The sequence below is a fragment of the Orcinus orca genome, chromosome 7, assembly GCF_937001465.1.
Source record: "Orcinus orca chromosome 7, mOrcOrc1.1, whole genome shotgun sequence".
NCBI lineage: Eukaryota > Metazoa > Chordata > Mammalia > Artiodactyla > Delphinidae > Orcinus > Orcinus orca.
The window spans coordinates 21,826,617-21,832,616 of record NC_064565.1 but is presented as its reverse complement, the minus strand read 5'-3'; the positions used below and the strand labels follow the sequence as shown (position 1 = coordinate 21,832,616).

Below are 6,000 nucleotides of genomic sequence, written 5' to 3'. Positions count from 1 at the left end.
AACACCACGTTAGGAGCCCAGCTAGTTGTCAGGGATTGGGGATACCCTCAGGGAAGGACTTGCTGCCCCCTTGCTGGGAGGCCTGTAGCAGACAGCCTACAGCAGTGGAGGGCCTCCCTGCCCCAGGGCTTGCCTTTGCTAGGCGACCCACACCTAGTGACCGACAGATATGTGGGTATAAAGGCTGGGACGTCTTCGCCCAATGTGGGCAACCCCAACAGGCCGTCTACACTGCAGAGCTCCCCGTGGGGACGGCGGAGGCTGGTCTTTGGCCGCATCGCAGCTCAGTTCTTCATCCTGCCTCTTTCCCTTCCCGCCGCCTGCCCACCAAACTGCAGGGTCGCTTCCCGGGGAACCCAGGGGCCATCAGGGAAGCCTCTGGCTGCCCCGTCTGCCACCCACTGCAGCGTGACTGCTGTGTTGGGGAGTGGGTGTCTCCTTCCTCCGTCACCAAGCACTTCCTCCCTGAAACTCTCTGCACCCTGGACGATGATCGGAGAAAACCTGCTCTTCGGGCGGGCAGAGGTGTAGCCACCTCCCTTGCTAGAACCTTCAGACAGGCCCGAGCAGGATGGTTTATCTCGTTGTGGATCACAGGTATTATATAGAGCGTGGAGTCCCTCAGAATTTTTTCCATTAGAAGTGATTTTTTATTTCTGTGAACTCCTCCGACTCCCCCAGGTGACCTCAGAGGTCTGGCAGCTCGGGCTTCAGGATCTACTGACAGATCTTCAGAGAGACAGAGAGAGAAAGAGAGTGTGTGTGTGTGTGTGTGTGTGTGTCTGTGTGTCTGTGTGTGCGCGCGCACGTGTGTGTCTGTGTATGTGTCTGTGTGTGTATGTCTGTGTGTGTGCGTGTGTGTGTGTGTATGTGTCTGTGTCTGTGTGTGTCTGTGTGTGTATCAGTGTCTGTGTGCGCGCGTGTCTGTGTGTTTGTGTATGTGTGTGTCTGTGTATGTGTCTGTGTCTGTGTGTGTGTCTGTGTCTGTGTGTGTCTGTGTCTGTGTGTTTGTGTGTGTGTGTGTGTGTGTGTATCTTAATTGTAAGTAACCACAGAATCTGCTCCAGTAGAAAAAGGGGAATTACCTGGTAGACACAGCGAGGCTCATGAAGTCCGAGGGCCAGCGTGCAACCCGGGACACAGAATGCTCCAGAGCACAGACAGGAGGGTCTCTGCAGCTGGCTGTTCTCCGGTCTGGGGTCTGCTCCTGGCCGGCCAGCCTTGGTTGCTTTCCTGTGTACGTGGTAGCAGCAGTCGCCCCTCAGTACCAGAGTCCACCTCACTGCAGATCTAGCTGCAACAGTTCATGGTTTCTGAATACCGATTCCAAATCCCAAATGCCAGGAAGGCAAGAATCTGGCTGCCCAGCTTGAGTGAGATGGCCATCCCAGCTCAACCAACTGCAGCCGGGGACTGGTGGCCAAGCATGCTGAGACCCCCATCTTCATTAGGGGCGCAGAGTCTCAGAGGAAGGGACCGTGGTAAGCTGGGGAGAGGACCCCTCCACAAAAGGATTAACCACATGTGTGAATCTGTCCATGGAGAGTTGGACTCGACAAGCAACAGGCTTTCGAATGAGGGATGACTAGATTTCTCAAAATACAATTCTCAGAGATGAATGTCCATGATAAAGAGAAGCAGAATTATACTTTAGAGGAACAGAATAGACACTGAATAGCTGTTTGATTTACAGTCGTCCCCCCCTTATCCACAGGGGATACGTTCTAAGACGCCCAGTGGATGCCTGAAACCATGAATAGTACCAAATCCTACATGTACTATGTTTTTCCTATACATACATACCTGTGATAAAGTTTAGTTTATAAATTAGACACAGTAAAAGATGAACAATAACTAATAATAAAATAGAACAATCATAACAATATACTGAAATAGGACTTCCCTGGTGGTTCAGTGGTTAAGAATCTGCCTGCCAATACAGGGGACACGGGTTCAAGCCCTGGTCCGGGAAGATCCCACACGCCGTGGAGCAACTAAGCCCATGAGCCACAACTACTGAACCTGCGCTCTACAACCCGCGAGCCACAACTACTGAGCCTGTGTGCCGCAACTACTGAAGCCCGCGCGTCTAGAGCCCGTGCTCCACAAGAAGTGAAGCCACTGCAATGAGAAGCCCGTACACCTCAACGGAAGAGTAGCCCCCGGTTGCTGCAACTAGAGAAAGCCCGTGTGCAGCAACGAAGACCCAATGCAGCCAAATAAATAAAATAACAATATACTGTAATAGAAGTCATGTGAATGGGTCTCTCTCAAGGTATCTTATTGTACAAATTGAATGCCTTTTCTGTCTTAACTAAGCACTTACCACGTGCTGTGGTCGTAAGTAACTTCTGCAGTTTGAGGTGCGCCAGCAAAATTAGCAGGGACTCCTTTTTCCTTCTTCACAATGTCACGGATAGATCTGTTCTTACTGTAGATCTTAGCAACCTCAGCATATGATTTTTTTTTTTTCTCTCTTCTCATTACAAACAGAGCTTTCCCCTTTTCACTTAAAGGGAGCACTTTCTTTGGTTGGCATCCGAATTGCCAGCACCAGCGCTTTTGTGCATTGGGGTCATTATTCAGTAAAATAAGGGTGACGAACACAAGCCCGGAGGCATCCCAGCTGTTGATCTGACACCGGTCGGCTCCTAAGTGACCAATAAGCGGCTGCGCCCAACAAAGCGCTGATTCACATCCGGGCGGGATTTAAAACCGCGCGAGATTTCATCATGCTGCTCAGAATGGCGCGCTCTTTAAAAGGTATGAACTGTTTTTTTCTGGAATTCGCTAATTACTATTTTCAGACCGTGGTTGACCGTGGGTAACCGAAACCACAGAGAGACAAACCGTAGGTAAGGGGACGGTTGTCCTTGTAAACGGGACAAAGGAGGCCAGGAAACAGACCCTGTTAGATGCTTCTGACTGGTTCTGAGAATAGCTGTATGTGGAGTCCAATATTTAAGGGAAAGAGCCTGTATCTGGATGTTGAGCTCTCGCTCAGTCTCGGAGTACTAGTTCCATGTGCCTTCTGTCGGGCGAGCTGCTCTCAGATGCTCCTTTTCAAGCACAGGACGTGAGCAGTTTCCGCAATATCCACCAGATGGTACCTTCCTACCAGAAATTCGGTTTCAGGCTGTGGAACTTCACGTTGCTTTTCCGCCCCGCAGACGAGCTGCAGAAATCAGACGCCTGCCCGGCTGCAGTCAAAACGCAGAAAGCCGGAAAGAATGAATCCCCGGGGGTGTGGGGTAGGCTAGCCTACAATATTTTTATTTCCGAGAATATGGAACAGAAGTCGAGTGTCCTTTTTGTGGTGGGGCAGCGGCTGGCCGAGTGAGGACCAGAGTCATAGAGAAGGCCACGTGTGAGGGGAGGGCTGCGGGGTGAGCCCCCCCAAGAGGACCTGGCTATCCGAGTCCTCCCTCGGTGATGCCTCTGTGGTATCCCACCAGTTGCTAAACGCCAGTAGCTGCTGGCGTTTCTCTGACATTATAACCAGTAGCCCTCTTTAAAAAAAAAAAAAAAAAAAAAAAAGCCTTTGTTGGAGAGACTTCTTGTTTGTTCAACACTTTGGATTCTAAGACCTGAGCTGTAATCCCCACCCGCAGGGTTGTTTAGCATCCCTGGACTGGGGAAGGTCATGACGTTTACTGCAGGGTGACGGTCGTGTTCTGGTTTGCCTGGTACTTTCCTGCTTTTAGCACTGAGAGCAAAGCAAACCCAGATGGCTGGTCATCCTGGGTGACAGAAATGTACACCCTGGGGACAACACTAGACCTTCACACACGTTCAGTGAGCTGGGCGGCTGAGTGGGGCAGTGGGATAGTATTTTCAAATTATGAGTCACTTTACTGCTGGTGTTTTCTTAGCAGACCCCCTTTGCCCTGTTTAGCCAGTGAGATGCATGTCAGGAAGTCCAAAGCTCTGCAGAAAAGAGTTCTTTTCTTGGCTTTTGAGTTTCAGAAGTTTAGGCCTAAAAAAAAAAAAAAAAAAAAGAACCAAGGAGCTAGGGTAAAAATAACTTTATCACATACCATTTAAATCACCTCTAGAAACTCACCCAAGCTCAAATGTACGTTGTCTATGTCACACTTGGCCAAATATTTTCTATTGAAAAACTGATGTCACTACAAAATATGAAAGCATCCTTAAATGTTAAAAAAAAAAAAAAGTGTAGGCCTTCCCCGATAGACTTGGGAGCATAGGTAGTAAATAGACACAATGGTCCCAGGTTGGGGAGAGAGAAGGCAGTGCTGGGGGTGAAAAGAGACGGGGTGCTGGTGGGTCTGAGCCCAGGGAGGCCACGTTGCTCTCATCCACCTTCAGCCAAGTTCCCAGGGAAGGGCTGGGCTTATGGGACCTCGGGGTGAGGACCTGAGCCCCTGGGGGGAACACAGGAAGGGTGGGAGGGTCTCAGAGCAGAGAGGGCTGTCCCCTAGCCCCACAGCAGAGGGCCAGAAAGACCCAGGTGCCTTTGAGAGGCATAGAACCAGCAGGGGAGATCCGTGGGCTGGAGGGCACCTCTCAGAGAGTGCACTGAATTGCATAGTGTCTCTTCCAAATTCACGTCCACCTGGAACCTCAGAATGTGACCTGATTTGGCAGTGGGGTCTTGCTGATATCCTCAAGTTAGGACGAGGTCATACTGGATTAGGGTGGGCCCTAATCCAATAGTTTACTGTCCTTAGAAGTAGAGGAACATTTGGACAAGAGCTGCACATGCAGAGAGAAGACAGCCACACGAAGATGGAGGCAGACATGGAGGGATGCAGCCACAAGCCAGGGAACACCAAGAATTGCCAGTGACCACCAGAAGCGAGGAAGAAGCAGGGAAGGATTCTTTCCTAGAGCCTTTGGAAGGAGCATGGCTCTGCGGACACCTCGATTTCAGATTTCCAGCTTCCAGAACCGGGAGAGGATAAATTTCCGTTATTTAAAGCCACCCAGGTTGGGGTTCTCTGTTTCAGCAGCCCCAGCAAACTCATCCTGCCAGGAGTGGGGATGGTGGACGAGCAGTCAGCGTGGGTCACACGTGAGGGGCAGGTGGAGTGAGAGAGGCCCCTGTACATGCCAGCACTGAGGGCTGGGTGGGCCCGACTTGGCCCAGAACGTTTGCAGCCAGAGTCCTGAACTATAGGACATGACACTTCCCACATCAGGGAGAATGAGGCTTGGAACAGAAATTGAATAAGAAAAAAGTAAAACTTACTTTAAAACTTTTTTTTTTTACTGCTTGTGTTTGTAAACTAAAATGTAATACCGATTGCACACCCATTCTCTTATTTAAATCTCTGAAAAGTAAGGCCCATTATCCACATTTGATAGTCAAGGAGCTGAGCTTAGAGCGTCAACTGAGACTGCCGAGGGGTCTGTTGTGGCCCTGGGGTTCAGGCCCACCTCTACCTGCCTGCCGATCCTTCCTGCCTTTCCTTATCATTCCCCTGTTTTCCTGCTACTTGCCTGATATTTTGACCAAACTGAACCGGGCCCTGTGCCCTACACACAACCCCGTACTTTCTGCTCGAGCCCACGGATCAGGCTGTATCTTTGTTGAATAGGTCCTTCCTTTCTTGTTTCCTGTCAAAACCCTACCCTTTATTCCAGGCCCAGATCATGAAGCTTTTCCGTCTCCCAAACCAGCTGTCATCTCTTTTCAATTCTGGCAATCGTTTTGGGGCATCTTTGCAGGCAACCTCCCTGCATTTCATATTCCTTTGTGTGCCTATGGTGCCCATGGCAGGTCTCAGCGCAGACCTACGGATTTGTTGGATGCAGTCATTGCTAAAAGTAGTGCAGTACCGTATTCCACGTGCACTGTGGCCAGTACCTCTTGGCGTGAGTCCGAAGCAGGCCTTTATGATTTGGGAAGTCACCTCTTGCCCTGGCTGCGCTGATCCTGTGGATGGAAGGCTCTCTGTTATCAGGAACAGAATATCGTAGGCACTTATGGGTTTGACCTGTGACTTTCCAGAAAGGTGAGTGAAGAAGAATGAGCAT

The 6,000-nt window shown here is 50.2% G+C and overlaps 1 long non-coding RNA gene across 1 annotated transcript in view; it reads left to right on the top strand.

Moving 5' to 3' along the window:
• The first annotated feature begins 910 nt into the window (after positions 1–910).
• Positions 911–6,000, top strand: part of LOC117203919 (uncharacterized) — a 131,858-nt gene continuing 126,768 nt past the window's right edge. Inside the window, exon 1 of the long non-coding RNA XR_004486881.2 lies at positions 911–2,763. This is a non-coding gene — a long non-coding RNA (uncharacterized LOC117203919). The remainder of the gene's footprint in view (positions 2,764–6,000) is intronic.